The sequence below is a fragment of the Rhinoraja longicauda genome, chromosome 3, assembly GCF_053455715.1.
Source record: "Rhinoraja longicauda isolate Sanriku21f chromosome 3, sRhiLon1.1, whole genome shotgun sequence".
Classification (NCBI taxonomy): domain Eukaryota; kingdom Metazoa; phylum Chordata; class Chondrichthyes; order Rajiformes; family Arhynchobatidae; genus Rhinoraja; species Rhinoraja longicauda.
This window is the reverse complement of record NC_135955.1, coordinates 12,639,695-12,658,808: the sequence shown is the minus strand read 5'-3', so window position 1 is coordinate 12,658,808 and position 19,114 is coordinate 12,639,695. Positions and strand designations below refer to the sequence as shown.

General features: G+C 46.3%; 1 long non-coding RNA gene across 1 annotated transcript in view; it reads left to right on the top strand.

Moving 5' to 3' along the window:
- Positions 1 to 7,711: 7,711 nt before the first annotated feature.
- LOC144592325 (uncharacterized) overlaps positions 7,712 to 19,114 on the top strand; it is a 54,789-nt gene continuing 43,386 nt past the window's right edge. The window contains exons 1-2 of the long non-coding RNA XR_013547113.1: positions 7,712 to 7,783; positions 18,022 to 18,104. This is a non-coding gene — a long non-coding RNA (uncharacterized LOC144592325). The remainder of the gene's footprint in view (positions 7,784 to 18,021; positions 18,105 to 19,114) is intronic.

Below are 19,114 nucleotides of genomic sequence, written 5' to 3'. Positions count from 1 at the left end.
GGATAAAAGGAATGGGTGACGTTTCAGGTCGAGACACTTCTCCAGGGGAGAGGGAATTAGAAAGATAAGGAAGTGTAAGAGATCAAGTTCAAGGAAAATGTACAATAGATCATTGTTAGCTAGGGGAAGGTGACAACAAAGCAAACAGATACAAGGTAGACACAAAATGCTGGAGTAATTCAGCGGGTCAGGCAGCATCTCAGTTTAGGAATGGGTGACGTTTTGGGTCGAGACCCTTCTTCAGACTGATATCAGGGGAGGGGGTGGGACAAAGATAGGATGTAGTCGGAGACAGGAAGACTAGTGAGAGAACTGGGAAGGGGAGGGGATAGAGAGGGAAAGCAGGGACTACCTGAAGTTAGAGAAGTCAATGTTCATACCGCTGGGGTGTAAGCTGCCCAAGCAAAATATGAGGTGCTGTTCCTCCAATTTGCACTGGTCCTCACTCTGACAATGGAGGAGGCCCAGGACAGAAAGGTCAGTGTGGGAATGGGAGGGGGAGTTAAAGTGTTGAGCAACCGGCACATCAGGTAGGTCCAGGTGGACTGAGCGTTTGTGGAGGGGGTCAATGAATAGCTGATCCCAAATGGTTGGAGCAAACTGATGGAGTCAGTCTGCCAAGTATGTGAATGATGAATGAAAAACGGATAAGGATTAATGGGTGGTGGATATGGGTAAAGGTTCTGAATGCTGGCAGTTGTCTCCACAAAGAAGTAGTCTACACAAACAAAGATTTTGATGTTGCAGCTAAGTAGAATGAATGTAATATTTTAGATGGGATTAAAACATATTAAATGGGCAACGTAAACAGCTTACTTGTAAATATGTGCGAATTGATTAATTCATGCCTTCTTCCTCTAATAACTGCTAATTTAGATTGGGTAAATAGTCGGAACTTTTATCCCAGGATGATAATGTCAGGGACTAGAGGGCATAGTTTTAAGGTAATAGGGGTAAAGTTTAAAGCAGTTGAAAAAAAGATGTAAAGTGCTGGAGTAACTCAGCGGGTCATGCAGCATCTCTGGATTACAGGGATAGGTAGACAGACAGTGTAAGAGGAACTGCCGATGCTGCTTTACACCAATGATGGACACAAAATGCTGGAGTAACTCAGCGGGTCAGGCAGCATCTCTGGAGACAAGGAATTGGTGACATTTTGGGTCGAGACCCTTCTTTAGACTTCAAGGGAGATGTGCAGGACAAGGTTTTTACACAGGGCGGGGAACTGTCATTGTGGTTCGAAGGGCCTGTGCTCTGCTGTTCCTCTGTTCTGTCAATGATGCCGGCAGATTCTTTATCTGAATTAGCGGCCCTTGCTTTTATTTATAGATCACACTGCAACCCTTAAAAAAAATCAGCACACATGGTTGCCATGGTAACTATTAAGATTTCAGCAGAGGGCCATGCTGCTGTTTAATTTTCTTTGAACGCTCATCTCTATGAGGGAATTACTGTGAGATTGGATCAGTCACGAAGTTGGAGGGCTTGTCCTAGAATCTCTCTCTGCACAAGTGTTGAGCGTCTGTGTAGCCCTGGCTTTGGTGAGCTGGCCTATTAATATGTCTAGAGAAGTGGCCGTTAAAACAGGGAGATCTGAGTTTTCAAGCTCTAGTATTTATTTGGGCAATTCCTGAATGCCATTACTTATTTTTAATTTTTTTAAAATTTTGTGATTATTTGCGTAGACAAATTAAAAACCGCAAAATTCTTCAAACATACTTTTGTATAGGCACAATAACAAGTATATACAAAAGCAATATTGAATGTATAGTGCCTAGAAATGTATGGTGCCGATACATTCAATGGTGCTGGTGTTATACCCAGGAGTAAGAATATAGAATATAGAACAGGAACAGGCCCTTTGGCCCACAATGTTTGTGCCGAACGTAATGCCTAGCTGAACTAATCTAGATTCTAAAATGATCAGTCTGAAGAAGGGTCTCGACCCGAAACGTCACCCATTCCTTCTCTCCCGAGATGCTGCCTGACCTGCTGAGTTACTCCAGCATTTTGTGAATAATCTCATTGCCTGTACATGATCCATATCCCTCTATTCCCTGTACTTCCACGTGCTTATCTAAAAGCCTCTTAAACGGCATTATTGTTCACATAATGTTAGCACCTCCCTTTTTCTTTACATAGAGTGCAGTTTGCTGCCTCACAGTGTAAGAGACCTGGGTTCGATCCTGACCTTGGGTGCTGTCTGTGTGGAATTTACATGTTCTCCCTGTGGCCACGTGGGTTTCCTCAGGAGGCCGTGGTTTTCTCCCACATCCCAAAGACCTGCGGGTTTGTAGGTTAATTGACCTCCGTAAATCGCCCCTTGTGTGTATGTAAAAGTGGGGTGACATAGAACTAGCTATGTGAACGGGTGATCGATGATCAGCATGGACTTGGTGGGCCAAAGGGTCTGTTTTCATGCTGTTATTTTTAATCAATCTATCAAAGCACCATGTGGCCTCCTGGGGTGATATTCCTTCCCTTGTTTGAAGGATGTCCACACTAGGATCTGCCCTTCAATGTCCAGCAGAGGAAGGACCCTAGACTGTGGTCCTCCCCCACAGAGCCTCGGCGTTGGCTGCACCGAGCTTCAGTGCATCCCTCAGCACGTACTCCTACAGTCTGGAGCGGGCCAGTCAGCAACATTTCAGGTTGAAACCCTTCTTTTTCAACCCAAAATGTCATCTATTCCTTTTCTCCAGAGATGCTCTCTGACCTGCTGAGTTACTCCAGCATTGTGTGTCTATCTTCGATGTAAACCAGCATCTGCAGATCCTCCCTGGACATCTCACTGTGCTGGGAATCCAGCAAGTTTCAGGCAGACCAAGGTGATGGCTGAGGTCTTTCACTGAGTGTGTCCCTGGGAGCAGACCATTAACTAGAGTTAACCAGGTCCTCTGTTACACAGCTGACGAACCGTGACAAGGACCCTAAAATCATTCTCCAAATCCACACTCTGTGAATCCAGTCACAGCAGCCATCCCGAGGGCAGCATGCATTGGGAATAAGACTCCTACGATGCAGGAACGATGTGTGGGAGTGCCCTTCTCACCGCCAGCCAAGCAAGGTCCTGATGAGTCCTGGCCATGAGGCAACAGGCTGGGTGGTTCAGAGGGATACGGGCCAAATGCGGGCAGGTGGGACCGGTGTAAATGGAGTATCTTGGTCGGCATGAACAAGTTGGACCGAATGACCTGTTTCCACGCTGTATGACTCGATGACCCTGCTTCTATACCCGTTCTTCAGAGATGCTGCCTGATCCTCTGAGTTACTCCAGCACTTTGTGCTTCATTTTTGTTCAAGGCAAGTTCGGAAGTCAGTAAAGCCCAAAGGAAACATCAACAGCCTCGACCGTGAACTATGTCTTTGGTTGCACTAAGGACCTTGGGGTTTTTAGCACATGGTATTGGGGTACATATCCTATACATATGACATTTAAACACTCTTGAATCTTGATTTGAGGATGACCTTAGGCAGTGATCCGTATGAAGGTTGAAAGCGGGACAGTCTTTCTCAGTGATCCACTTTCCTTCGATTGCAAATTGCCACCGGGATCACGTAACATGCAGCAGTTCAGTATATTTACGAGGCAAAAGTTGTTCTACTGGAAAATTCTTTCATGGTCTGAATATTCATACCCTTCTGATAACACAAGCTGGAGGTGTGTCAGCCTGCCCTGTATAATGTGCTTCGGAAATAGCTTTGCTGGTCAGTTTGATTGCAGAGGCAAATTAAGGAAACCCATGGCAGCAGCTAATCATTAATGCAACTCAAAGATATCACAAAAAGCTGGAGTAACTCAGCAGCTCAGGCAGCATCTCAGCAGAGAAGGAATGGGTGACGTTTCGGGTCGAGACCCTTCTTCAGACTCGCGTTTTGGGTCGAGACCCTTCTTCAGACCCCTTCTTCAGACGAGAGTTTAGCAACTTTGAAGAAGTTCTCCTCCTCTCTTCGACGAGAATTTAGCACCCATTCATTCTCTGGTGAGATGCTGCCTGACCCGCTGAGTTACTCCAGCTTTTTATGATACTGTATGATACCATCTACAGTTATTTTCCTACACATTAATGCAACTCAAATCATCCAGCGGTGCCCAGCAGCTGCTGCTCTCAGCTTAGAAGAAGGTCTGAAGAAGTCAGAGTCTGACAAATGTCACCTATCCATAACTCTCCAGGATGCTGCCTGACCTGTTGAGTTACTCGAGCAATTTGTGTCTTCTTTTGTAAACCAGCATCCACAGTTCCTTGTTTCTGCATCCTCGTACATATTCTCTGCACTCTTTCCAGTTTATCCATGACTTCCTTATAGACAAAGCCTGCCTGATCCAGACTTTCAATATCTTCAATGATTCAGCCTCCATGCTCTCTGGAGGCACAGTGGCGCAACGGTAGAGCTGCCTCACAGCGCCAGAGACCCGGGTTCGATCCTGACTAACAATGCTGCCTGTGTGGAGTTTGTACATTGCTCAGTCCGCATTAACCAATCTGATATCCCGGTGGCTGAGCACTTCGACTCCCCCTCCCATTCCCAGTCTGACCTTTCTGTCATGGGCCTCCTCCAGTGCCATAGTGAGTCCCACCGGAAATTGGAGGAACAGCACCTCATATTTTGCCTGGGTAGCTTGCAGCCCAGTGGTATGAACATTGACTTCTCCAACTTTAGATAGTTCCTCTGTCCCTCTCTTCCCCTCCCCCTTCCCAGATCTCCCACTGTCTTCCTGTCTCCACCTATATCCTTCCTTTGTCCCGCCCCGCTGACATCAGTCTGAGGAAGGGTCTCGACCCGAAACGTCACCCATTCCTTCTCTCCTGAGATGCTGCCTGACCTGCTGAGTTACTCCAGCATTTTGTGAATAAATACCTTCGATTTGTACCAGCATCTGCAGTTATTTTCTTATATTAGTACCCTGGTGATCATTAGTATTCTGCCATCAGAAGAAGGGTCTCGACCCGAAATGTCAATTATTCCTTCTCTCCAGAGATGCTGCCTGTCCCACTGAGTTACTCCAGCATTTTGTGTCTATCTTCACTTCAAAGTCTCTGCTTTCTTCTGAAGAGCGGAAAACTCAGTGTCCTCTCCCCAGACCGCAGGCTCCCTCAAACAGCAACATGTTGACGATCAAATAACTTGTTTTAGCAATGTTGCCGAAGAAATAAATATCTGCCCGATCACTATGAGTACCTCCCAACCTTTCTTCAAAGTCATGTTATTCTCGCAGAAGAGTAGACAGAACACAGAACATGCCTCACTCAGACTGTGTGGCACTTTTAGTACATAGGCTTGAATTGTAGGATCAAACATCTGCCCAGGAACATGAATAGACAACCCCCTGCTTTAGAACTAAGAGAACCACCAGCTATAGCACAACTGACAACCACAAACCCAGCTTCATCTTAGGACATAGAAGCGTGCTTTACAACATATCACATAAGGCGGCACAGTGGGTACAGCTGATAGAGCTGCTGCCTCACAGCGCCAGAGACCCGGGTTCCATCCTAGCTTCAGGTGTTGTCTATGTGGAATTTGCACCTTCTCCCTGTGACCCATGGATTTCCCCCAGGTGCTCCCACAATCTTCTCCCACGTGCTAAAGACATGTGAATTTGTAGGTTAAATTACCTCTGTAAAATGTGTCGGGAGTGAATGAGAAAGTGGGATAGCATAGAACTAGTGTGAGCAGGTGATCGAGGATGGCGTGGACTTGGTGGGCCGAAGAGCCTGTTTCCAAGTTGTATCTTTCAAAAAATCAATATCTTTATAAGAGGCAGACAAGCCATTCTGCCCACATCTTAATACCGACTGGCTTGATCCTATATACAATGATCTTGTTTATCTGCACTTGGTCTAGTCTTCCATGCATTGTCAATGCAAGTACGCATCTAATCCTACCTCGACAACGGGAACACACAGATCACCTTTTGCACTAACAAGGACTTGTTTTTTACAAATTATGTTTTTGCACTATTGTCTTGCTTTTAGTTTAGAGATACAGCCTGGAAACAGACCCTTCAGCCCACCGAGTGCATGCTGCCGATCATCGGTCCCCCGTTCACACTGATTCTTTGTTATCCCTTTGTAATTTCACATCCAATCCCTACACCCTAGAGGCAATTGACAGAGTCCAATTAACCTACGTCATACAGCGTGGAAACAGGCCCTTCGGCCCAACTTGCCCACACCGACCATCTACACTAGTCCCACCTGCCTGTGTTTGGCCCATATCCCTCTAAACCTGTCTTATCCATGTATCTGTCTAAATGTTTCTTAAACGTTCTCCAGAGAAGCTGCATGCCCCGCTAAGTTACTCCTTCACGTTGTGACCTTTTTTTGTGTAAACTAGCATCTGCAGTTCTTTGTTTCTCCTTCTTGAATGCTGTCTGTTTCCACCACTCTCTCCGGCAAATCCAAGTACTCACCACTCTCCGGGCGTTAAAGATGCTCCTCAGATCCTCTCTAAATCTCTGACTGCTCACCACTTCTGATCATTGGTACCTTGCTGATCAATAGCTCCCTGCTGCTGCTGCTGCTGCATTGTTGATCATTAGTATCCTGCCATTTTGCTGGATGTTGCCAGGACTCAAGGGCCTGAGCTCTAGGGAGAGGTTGGGCAGGCTAGGACTTCCTTGCAGTGCAGGAGGCTGAGAGGGGATCTTACATAGGTGTATAAAATCATGAGGGAAATAGGTAGGGTGAATGCACAGAGGGGTTTTCACAGTGTAGAGGAATCAAGAACAAGAGGACATAGTTTTAAGGTGAGAGGGAAAAGATTTAATAGGAACCTGAGGGACAATCTTTTCACACAGAGGGTGGTGGGTATGTAGAAGGAGCTGCCAGAGGAAGTGGTTCAGGCAGATACAATAACAACATTTAAAAAAACATTTGGACAGGTACATGGACAGGAAAGGTTTGGAGTGATATGGGACAAACATGGACAAATGGGACTAGCTTCGATGAGGCATTTTTGTTGGCTTGGATGTGTTGGGCCAAAGGGTCTATTTCTGTGCTGTATGACTTCATGACCCAATGACCCTATTAAAATAGTTTATTTTATCTTACCAAGCCAAATCAAAAGAGTAATTCATAACTTTTCGTTCTTATCAACTGTTTCTTCTTCAAACAATACAGTCGAGACCGTGTGGTCGTTACCTAGTGGTCGTGGTAAAAAACTGTATTCCCTCCATCCTCCGAGACTAAACTGACCCCCAATCTCTGTGGCTACGCTAGCCCCCTCAGATGTAGACACTCCCCATTAAGTATCAAACCACACCCACAAGCATGCAAAAAAGACAGAAACTAGAAATATTAAACATGACCATAATATAATGACAGTAACTAATTTAAGCGTAAATGGCTCCTACAAGTTGTGCTGCTGCAAGTAAGAATTTCATTGTTCTGTTTCGGGATATATGACAATATGACAATGACAATGACAAAGGTTCAGAACAGTGACACAGCGGTAAAGTTGCTGCCTTACAGCGCCAGAGACCCGGGTTCGATCCTGACTATGGGTGCTGTCTGTATGGAATTTGTACATTCTCCCTGTGACCGTGTGGATTTTCTTTGGGTGCTCCGGTTTCCTTCCATGCCTGGGGAACAAGTTCCTCAGGAACTTCAGGAGAGTAACACGTGACCACCTCCAAACAATTCACAATTTTATTTTTTGTTTCAGATTTTTCGCACATTGAACTGCGCATCCTCGCACACCTCACCTCGGATCCAGAGCTTCTGAGACTCTTCCAGGAGCCAGAGCCACCGGATATCTTTTCCACTCTTGCTTCTCAATGGTAGGTGAGCAATATCCACACCAGCAGGGTTCAAATTGGCACAACTCATGGGAAGCCGGCCAGCAGCAGTGTGACTTACACAACTGCTGGCATCATATCACAAGCACAGCTGCCAGAAATAATTCAGTGCCACAAGACAGAGTTACCCCCCGTCTAATACATTAAAATCAGTCCACTGCTTGGTGATGGGCAGGTAGCAGTGGTAGAGTTGCTGCCTTACAGCACCAAAGACCCGGGTTCGGTCCTGACTACGGGTGCTATCTGTACGGAGTTTGTATGTTCTCTCCATGACCGTGTGGGTTTTCCCTGGTTGCTCCGGTTTCCTCTCACACGTCAAAGCCACAGGCTTGTAGCTTAATTGGCTTTGGTTGTAAATTGTCCCGCGTGTAGGATAGTGCTAGTGTACAGGATGATCACTGTTCGCTGCGGACTCGGTGGGCCGATAGGCCTGTTTCCATGCTGTATCTCTAAACTAAACTAAATGAAAAAAATCGGGCTTATAAGGTCGGAGACACAGGAATTGCACATGCTGGAATTTTGAACAAAACGCAAAGCGCTGGAGGGACTCAGCAGGTCAGGCAGCTTCTATGGAAGAAATGGACAAACGCCGTTTCACGTCAGAGTCGTAGAATTATACAGCACGGAAACAGGCCCTTTGGCCCAACTCGTTGATGCCGACCAACATACCCCATGAAAGCTAGTCCCATTTGCCAGTGTTTGGTTCATAACCCTCTACACCGTAGCTCCTCATGTACCTGCTCAAGTGCGTTTTAAATGTTGTTATAGTACCTGCTTTAACTAACTCTTTTGGCAGCCTATTACATATATCCACTGCCTTCTGAGTGAAAAAGTTGCCCCTCAGGTCCTATTAAATCTTGTTCCCCGCACCGTAAACTTTTCCCTTGGTTATCAAGAATCCGACTAGACACAACACTTTGTGTTGCCAGCACTTTGTGTTTTGCTCGACAATCTGTTTAAGTTGTTTTGGGTGAGGGAGAAATATTGGCCACTGCGGATAGCTCTCTGGCTCTAAGAATGTAGATTATGGGCACTAAATTAGAAAATCGCTTCACTCAGAGGGTGGTAGGTAAATAGAACGAGCTGCCAGAGGAGGTAGCTGAGGCAGCAACGACAACAGCATTTAAAAGACATTTAGACAGGTACATGGATAGGAAAGGTTTTGAGGGTTATGGGCCAAACATGGGCAAATGGGACTAACTTAGATGGGGCAAATTGTTTGGCATAGACGGATTAGGCTGAAGGGCCTGTTTCCGTGCTGTATGCCTCTGATTCTATGACTCAGACTTGAACATAAATAACAATGTCTAGAGGGATATGGGCCAAGCGCGGCCAAGTGGAACCAGCTTGGATGGGGCATGTTGGTCGGCACAGACAAGTTGGGCCAAAGGGGCTGTTTCTGTGCTGTACGACTCTCTGACTCAAATTCTGCTGCAGCATGTAGTGGAACAATCGACAAAATATCTGATTGAAAGTAAAACATGGGTGCAAAAAGCAATACTCAAAAAAACAGTAACTGATCCATTTAGACAACTGCCACTCGTGGTATAATCAAAGCAGTAACTTGCACTAATCAACTGTTACATTGAGGGATCTCAACATTAAAAAAAATGTCAAGTAGTTGTCTGTCCAACTAGATCATGAGTGGATGTGACAGGGTGATGAGTGAAGTGCTGTCAGTTGTAGTGCTCTCACAGATCAACCTTAAATGGAACCCCTGGCCTGAGTTATAGTCATGGCGTCATACAGCGTGGAAACAGGCCCTTCAGCCCAACTTGCCCACGCCAACAAACCTGTCTATCTACACTAGTCCCACCTGTCTGTGTTTGGCCCATATCCCATCAAACCTGTCCCATCCATGTACCTCTCTAATTGTTTCTTAAACATTGCAATAGTCCCTGCCTCAACTACCTCCTCTGGGAGCTTGTTCCATAAACCCACCACCATTTATGTGAAAAGGTTACCCTTCAGATTCCTATTTAATCTTTCCCCCTTCACCTTAAACCTATTGGCCTCTGGTTCACGATTCCCCTACTCTGGGCAAGAGACTCTGTGCATCTACTCAATCTATTCCTTTCATAATTTTATACACCTCTATAAGATCACCCCTCACCCTTCTGCGCTCCAAGGGATAGAGTCCCAGCCTGCTTACCTCTCCCTATAGTTCAGATCCTCGAGTCCTGACAACATCCTCGTATCAACCTTTTTGGTTATATCTTCAAAAAACTCAACCAGATTTGTGAAACATGACCTCCCACATACAAAACCATGCTGACTCCTAATCAGCCCTCAGTCTATCTAAATGCATGTACATGCTATCCCTTAGAATACTCTCCAGTAACTTTCCAACGACAGATGTCTAAATCACTGACCTATAGTTTCCAGCCCTTATTGAACAGAGGCACAACATTTGCCAGACTCCAGTCTTCCGGCTTCTCTCCTGTATTTAATGACTCGTAAATTTCAGCCAGGGCTTCTGCAATTTCCTCTCTAGCTTCCCACAGTGTACACAGATATATCTGATCCGGCTCGGGGGGATTTGTCTTCCTTTTTACGCATCAGGTCCTTCAGAACCTTTTCAACTGCAATACTGACTGCTCTCAAGGCACTTCCATTGACTGCCCCAAGTTTAAGAATCCTCTCATCTTTCTCCACGGTAAAAATAGAGGAGAAATACTCATCGAGGACCTTGCCCATCTCCTGTGGTTCCACACAGAGTTGACCGCTTTGATTCCTGAGGGGTCCACTCTCTCTCTAGTTACCCTTTTCCCCTTATGTACTTTAAAAATCTCTTGGGATTTTAGATTTTTTTAGATTTAGAGAAACAGCGCGGAAACAGGCCCTTCGGCCCACTGAGTCCGTGCCGCCCAGCGATCCCCGCACACTAACACTATCCTACACACACTAGGGACAATTTTTACATTTTACCCAGCCAATTAACCTACATACCTGTACGTCTTTGGAGTGTGGGTCTCGGAGAAAACCCACGCAGGTCACGGGGAGAACGTACAAACTCCGTACAGAGGGCATAGTCAGGATCGAACCTGAGTCTCCGGCGCTGCATTCACTGTAAGGCAGCAACTCTACCGCTGCGCCACCGTGCCGCCCTAATGCTATCTCTAATGCTATCTGCCCCAGCCATCTCCTGCCCCCATTTTGCTCTTCTGATTTTTTTCTTTAGTTTGCTCTATTATTCCCAAAACTCCTCTAGGGATACACTGATCCCAGCTGCCTATACCTGTCCCATGCCTCCTTCTTAATCTTGCCCAAAGCTACAATTTCCCTCGTCATCCAAGCTTCCTTACGTTTGCCTACCTTGCCCTTCACTCTGACAGGGATGTGCATGTCCTGAACTCTTGTCAGCACACTTTTAAAATCATCCCACTTTCCTGCCATTCCTTTTCCTTCAAACAACCTACTCCAATCAACCTGAGCGAGTCCCTCTCTCATACTCTCAAAGTTGTCCTTATCCCAATTTAAGATTTTAAGTTTTGGGCCGTCTCTGTCCCTATCCATAACTATCTTAAACCTAATGGAACAGTGGTCTGGTCCCAAAAGGCTCATCCACGAATTGCTGAGATGGATGTAAAAGATTGCGTTGCTGTACAGGAGGAGAAGCAAGGAGTTCATCTGGGACTTAGGCCATCACCTGCCCCGCAATCAAAAACAAACCACACCCTGACTTCAGACCTTGAAGGAAAGAATGGTACTATAACTAACTTGGCACTATAACATTTAAAAGACATTTGGCCAGGTACATGGATAGGAAAGGTTTAGAGAGATTTGGGCCAAAAGCTTGCAGGTGAGACTAGTGTAGATGGGGCATCTTGGTTGGCATGGGCAAGTTGGTACGAAGGGCCTGTTTCCATGCTGTATGAGCCTATGACTAATGGGGAGAGATATGGTAGAATATAAGATTAAGAGAGGCATTGATAGGGGTAGTCAGTCAGAACCTTTCCCACAGGGTGGAAATGTTAAAGACTAGAGGGCAGAGCTTTAAGGTGAGAGGGGGAAAGGAAGAATGCCTGTACCAAACAGGACATCCCTCCATTCCCTGCACTGCCATGTGCCTATTCAAAAGGCTCTTAAATGCAACGATCGTATCTGCCTCCACCACCACCACACCCGGTAGCTTTCCTGGCGCCCACCACTCTGTGTAAAAGACTTGCCCGCACATCACCTTTAAACTTTGCTGCTCTCACCTAAAGGTGCAGTGTGATGTCTGGAGCAGGAAGACTGTTGTTGCTCCCTGCATCAAAAGCACGTTGAACCAAGTTCTCAGGACCCCTGTACCTTGCCTGCTGAGATCCTTCCTGTACCAGTAGAGTCTTGCTTCCAATGGTGCCCGCTCTGAAGAGGAAACAGCTTCCCGTCTCTTTGCAGAGTTGAGAAGAGGGACTCGAGATAGATGCAAGTGTCCTTGCCACAGTTCATCCCGAACAGCTCCGTAACAGAGGATTCTCTGATTTACGGGCTGGTTGCCGGGGACACACTCGGAGACTGACATCGGCTTCTGCTGGAAGACCATTACTTCGATGAAAGACGCTCTTTGGTCTGCCCGAAACCTGTTTGTCTCCCAGCACAGTGTGGGAATGTTGTCGACTGGTCCGCTGCAGACTGCAGGAGTACGTGCTGAGGGGCGCACTGAAGCTCAGTGCAGCCAACGCCAAGGCTCTGTGGGGGAGGACCACAGGCTGGGGTCCTTCTGCTGCTGGACATTGAGGGGCAGGCTCTGGTGGAGACCCCCCTCAAACAAGGGGAGGGATATCACCCCAGGGGGGCCACATGGCACTTTGTTAGATTGAAATATACAACATGGAAACAGACCCTTCGGCCCACCCAGTCAATGCCAACCCATTCATGGAGCTAGCTCTAAGTTAGAGCCCAATTTTGCAAACACTTCCACCACATTAGAGGCCAATTAACCTACAAACGCACAGGCCTTTGGGACGTGCGAGGAAACCGGAGCACCGGGATGAAACCCATAGGATCACAGGGAGAACAAACAAACTCCACAGAGACAGCACCCGAGGTCAGGGTCGAACCAGGGTCCTTGGTGGTGTGAGGCAGCAGCTCTACCCGCTACGCTACTGTGCTGTGTGTAAAGAGAAAGGGAGGCGGTAACACTAGACAATAGGTGCAGGAGGAGGCCAATCAGCCCTTCGAGCCAGCACCACCATTCAATGTGACCATGGCTGATCACTCTCAATCAGTACCCCGTTCCTGCCTTCTCCCCATACCCCCTCACTCCGCTATCCTTAAGAGCTCTATCCAGCTCTCTCTTGAAAGCATCCAACGAACTGGCCTCCACTGCCTTCTGAGGCAGAGAATTCCACACCTTCACCACCCTCTGACTGAAAAAGTTCTTCCTCATCTCAGTTCTAAATGGCCTACCCCTTATTCTTAAACGGTGGCCCCTTGTTCTGGACTCCCCCAACATTGGGAACATGTTTCCTGCCTCTACTGGGTGTAACACCAACAACATTGAACGTACGGGCACGAAGAATGTATTAAGAATGCTGCACGCTTTCTGTTTTGTTTATATATATTTTTTAAATACCGAATAAAGTTTATTTTTGAAATATAAGAAGGTACAATTAAGAGAGCGGAAAGCGCCTCTTCCTGGCCGGCTGAGTCCCTCCAGCACTCTGCGTTTTGCTCACGAGTCCAGCATCAGACTGCAGTCTTTTCTGTCTCAGACTCCCACTGCAAGGAGCCTTGCACGGAGCCGCGTGAAGTGCATCCTCCTAACTCTCCTTGACGTGCTTTATTTTTCTGCGGGGACAGTCTGCCGCGGAAATGACGGCTGCGGAGGACAGGGGTTTTTATTTGAGCTGGCTGCCTCTTTTCCCTGGCGCGGCGGCTGCTCACCTCAATCTTCGTCAGCGGTGATCCCGCGGCGGCACCGTGAACTGTCTGTCGCACTCTGCATCCGCACTCAGAGCAACAGAAGAAGAAGAAGAGCCAGAGTTTTAACATTAACTCTGGGACTTGCGATCTCCCTCCTGTTAAACCAAGGCAATGCCGCGTGACTCCGGGGGACTCGCTGTCACACAAGCCGAGAGTGCGAAAGCTTTTCATCTGGGTCAGAGTGCCTTGCTCAGAGAGAGAGAGCCAAGAGCCAAGAATGTTTTTTTTGTCATCTGTCCAAAACAGAACAATTACATTCTTACTTCCAGCAGCACAACAGAATATGTAAACGTGATACTCAATAAGCAATACAATAAACAGAAAGTTCATTAGAAATATATATATGTATGTGTGTGTGTGTGTGTGTTTATATATGTAAAGAATACACATACATACATACATACATACATACATACATACATACACACATACATACATACATGCATACATACACACATACACACACATACATACATACACACATACATACACACACACATACATGCATACATACACACATACATGCATACATACACACATACATGCATACATACATATATACATACATACATACATACATACATACATACATACATACATACATACATACATACATACATACATACATACATACGTATGCACACACACATCAAACAAGCAAATAAACAATAATAGTGCAAAAAGAACAAACCAATGCCCACAAATCATTGAGCTGCGCAACATGGAAACAGGCCCTTTGGGCCACTTCAACAATGCTAATCTTACTAGGCTGGTCCAATTTGCTGGCATTTTGCCCACAGTCCTCTAAACCCTTTGTATCCACATATGTGTCCAAATTAATTTTAAAGTGGTTTAGGTGGCACAGCTGGTACAGCTGCTGCCTCACAGCGCTAGGGACCCGAATTCGATCCTGACTGCGGGTGCTGTCTGTGTGGAGTTTGCACGTCTCTCTGTGACCCTGTGGATTTCCTCCGGGTGCTCCTCTTTTCTCCCATATCCCAAAGACGTGTAAGGTGATTGGCTCTCTGTAAATTGCTCCTAGTGTGTAGGGAGTGGATGAGAAAGTGGGATAACATAGAACTGGTGTAATTGGGTAGACACAAAATGCTGGAGCAACTCAGCGGGACAGGCAGCATCTCTGGATAGAAGGAATGGGTGACGTTTCGGGTCAAGACCCTTTTTCAGACCATTGATGGTCGGCATGGACCGTTTCCATGTTGCATCTCTAAACTAAACTCAACTAGGTTTAGGTTTATTGTTATTACCTGTACTGAGGTATAGTGAAAAGCTTTGTTTTGCATGCTATCAAATCATCTAATACTATATATAAATACAATCAAGTCAAACTCAAGTACAATAGGTGGAGCAAAGGGGAAAGTACAGAGTGCGGAATATAGTTCTCATTATTATAGCACTCTCCCCCATCCAAGTCATCCTACTAGCTCCATCCTTGTATCCCTGTTGTTAGCACATCTTCCCCAGCCAACAATGTGTCATTATGAACTCCACCCTTCCCGAGGTCATCTTTTGGTGGCCTTGTTTTGTTCTGGCATTCTCTATCTTTCAGTCTGATGAAGAGTTCCGACCCGAAACATTACTTATTCTTTTTTTTCTAGAGATGCTGCCTGAACTGCTGAGTTACAACAGCATTTTGTGTCTACAGTATAAAGCAGGTCCTTCCTTCACATTGCATCTGTTCCATAAAGTCCAATGTCCACAAAGGGGTGGAGGTGAATTGGATAGTACCCTCGTTTATTTATGTAAGGTTCATTCAGAAGCCTGATAAGGGGAAGAAGCTGTTCCTGAGTCTGGTGGTACATGTTTTCAGCTTGTGTATTTTCTGCTGGGCGAGAGCGGGGGGCTGGGAGCTGGGTAATTGTTGCTGACTGGCTTGTGTAGCATTTTGAGCAGAACACAAAGTGCTGGGGGAACTCAGCAGGTCAGGCATCATCTGTGGAGGGAAGGAACAGCCAATGTTTTAATTTTGGACCCTTTATCATACTGATCGTAGTAAGGGGGGAAGCTGGAAAAGAGGTGGGGGTACGACAAGGTAGCAAGGAATGGACTTGTGTTCCATTTGTGGGCACTATTGTGAACACAAGCTGCTGTGGTTATTTACTCTGAAGGTGTAGGAGTGAATTAAACACTTCAAGATAGAAATTACTGTCAGCATTGTTATAACTCGTGCTTAAAAACCCTGAATTAAAGTACCTCGCCCTGTGTTGGTGGCAGCGGAGGCAGCAATTAAAAGTTATTTGTTAAACTTCCCCATGGCAACAACGGCAAGAGTTATAAAAACAGATGGCCAGGCAGCATCTGCAGGGAGAGAATTAGTTAACGCCACAAACTCAGGACAAACTGGGTGGCAGAGCCGGGTTCGATCCTAACTACAGGCATTGTATGTACAGCATTTGTACGTTCTCCCTGTGACGACGTAGGTTTTCTCCGGGTGCTCTGGTTTCCTCCCACGCTCCAAAGATATACAGTTTTGTACGTTAATTGGCTTTGGCAAAAGTAAATCGTCCCTCGTGTATAGGATAGTGCCAGTGTATAGGATCATCGCAGGTTGGCACAGACTTGTTGGGATGAAGGGCCTATTTCCACGCTGTATCTCGAAGCTAAACTAAACTTTGAGTATAGAAGTTGGGAGGTCATGTTGCAGTTGTATAAGACGTTGGTGAGGTCACGTTTAGAGTATTGTGTTCAGTTCTGGGCATCATGTTATAGGAAAGATGTTGTCAAGCTGGAAAGGGTACAGAGATTATTTGCAAGGATGTTGCCAGGGTTAGAAGGTCTGAGCTCCAGGGAGAGGTTGAGTAAGCTGGGGCTCTATTCCTTGGAGCGCAGGACGATGAGGGGTGGTCTTATATAGGTGTGTAAAATCATGAGAGGAATAGATTGGGTAGATGCACAGTCTCTTGCCCAGTGTAGGTGAATCGAGGACCAGAGGACATACCTTTAAGGTGAAGGGGAAAAGATTTAATAGGAATCTGAGGGGTAACTTTGTCACACAAAAGGTGGTGGGTGTATGGAACAAGCTGCCAGATGAGGTAGTTGAGGCAGGGACTATCCCAACATTTAAGAAACAGTTAGACAGGTACATTGTTAGGACAGGTTTGGAGGGATATGGACCAAATGCGGGCAGGTGGGACTAATGTAGCTGGGATATGTTGGCCGGAGTGGGCAAGTTGGGCTGAAGGGCCTGTTTCCACGCTGTATCACTCTATAAACAAAACATTTCAGCAGATGCAATCTTCTACGAACTGTGTTGCATTACGAACTTTGGTTTATGCAGTATTATGGTTACCTAGCCTTATGGTTAATAATTTATTGTACCTTTGATTATTATATATTATCTATGTATTATTGCAATGAAGGACCCATTAGGCTGCAGCAAGTAAGACTTTTGTTGTCGGTATTCATATCATATCATATCATATATATACAGCCGGAAACAGGCCTTTTCGGCCCACCAAGTCCGTGCCGCCCAGTGATCCCCGCACATTAACACTATCCTACACCCACTAGGGACAATTTTTACATTTACCCAGCCAATTAACCTACGTACCTGTACGTCTTTGGAGTGTGGGAGGAAACCGAAGATCTCGGAGAAAACCCACGCAGGTCACGGGGAGAACGTACAAACTCCTTACAGTGCAGCACCCGTAGTCAGGATCGAACCTGAGTCTCCGGCGCTGCATTCGCTGTAAAGCAGCAACTCTACCGCTGCGCTACCGTGCCGCCCATATGTACCGTGCCGCCCATATATTCATATGTACTGTTGTCGGTATATATGACAATTAATCACTCTTGGTCCTTGAGAACCCTATTTCTCTCTCCGCAGATGCTGCCTGACCTGCTGAGTATCTTATAACCCTCGTTATAACAGACCACGGGGGTGGGGGGAATAGTGTTCGTTATCGGCAATTGTCTGCTATAATCAAGTAATGGCGGGTCAATATGTACTGTATTAGAAAAACAGCCAATAAACATGCACTAAACAAGACACCCAATAAACAGGAAAGGACGCAAAATATGCAATATTTTAAACATTGTAAATACATTTTTAAAAGTTAACATACCGGAGGCCATGTCAATCACTGCAATGATAATTTAAAGCAAAAAATTGAGTAAACACTGTAAACAGTATACGGACGGACGCCTCGGTTACAACAGACTTTGTCCGCTGTAAACAAAATCCATTATAAAGAGGTCCGTAATAATGAGGGTAGACTGTATTTACATTCGATAAGATTGGAAAAGGTTGCTGTCTACCAAGGTTTGTAAACCCTGCTTTGTGCCCTTGGTAGGAAAGGAATCCCAGTGGAACAGGTGAAGATTGCAGACCGGGAACAAGCCAAGCGGATTGTCTACGCACTGGTTTATGGGGCAGGTAAAGATCTGATAAATAAAGAAACTTTCATTTCTTGCGCCACTTAAAACGAAGAACACCGAACCGTGCAGCTTTCCAAGAACCCACCACCCCCCACGTAAAAAACTTGCCCCGCACTCTTTAAACTCTTCCCCTCTTATCTTTAAACCATGTCTTCGTCTTTGACATTTCCACTCTGGGACACAAAATGTTCTGACTGTCTATCCTATTTATGCCTCATAAATGTATATACATCTATCATGAGGGAGGGTGTGTGTGGAGGGAGTGGGTGTGTGTGTGTATGTGAAGAGGGAGTGTGTGTATGCCTGTGAGGAGGGAGTGTGTGTATGCGTGTGAGGAGGGAGTGTGTGTGAGGAGTGTGTATGTGGAGGGAGTATGTGTGTGGAGGGAGTGTGTGTGTGGGGGGAGTGTGTGTGAGGAGTGTGTGAGGAGTGTGTATGTGGAGGGAGTGTGTGTGAGGAGTGTGTATGTGTGAGGAGTGTGTAGGTGGAGGGAGTGTGTGTGTGAGGAGTGTGTATGTGTGAGAGAGTGTGTGTGGAGGGTGTGTGTGTGTGGAGGGAGTGTGTGTGTGTGGAGGGAGTGTGTGTGTGTGGAGGGAGTGTGTGTGTGAGGAGTGTGTATGTGGAGGGGGTGTGTGTGTGAGGAGTGTGTATATGGAGGGAGTGTGTGTGTGAGGAGTGTGTGTGGAGTGTGTATGTGTGAGAGAGTGTGTGTGGAGGGTGTGTGTGTGGAGGGAGTGTGTGTGTGGAGGGAGTGTGTGTGTGAGGAGTGTGTATGTGGAGGGTGTGTGTGTGTGAGGAGTGTGTGTGAGGAGTGTGTCTGTGGAGGGGGTGTGTGTTGTATCATGGGTGAGCTGTCTGTGTGTGTTGTGAGGAAGGTGTCAGAGGGGATAGGGAGGAATAAGGAGCTGGAGTGTGAGGGGCAAGATGGCGGTGGGTAAGTAAGTAAGGCATTGTGCAGGTGTGATGAGGAAGGGTGAACATTGAAAGGTGTGTGGCATGGGAAGTGTT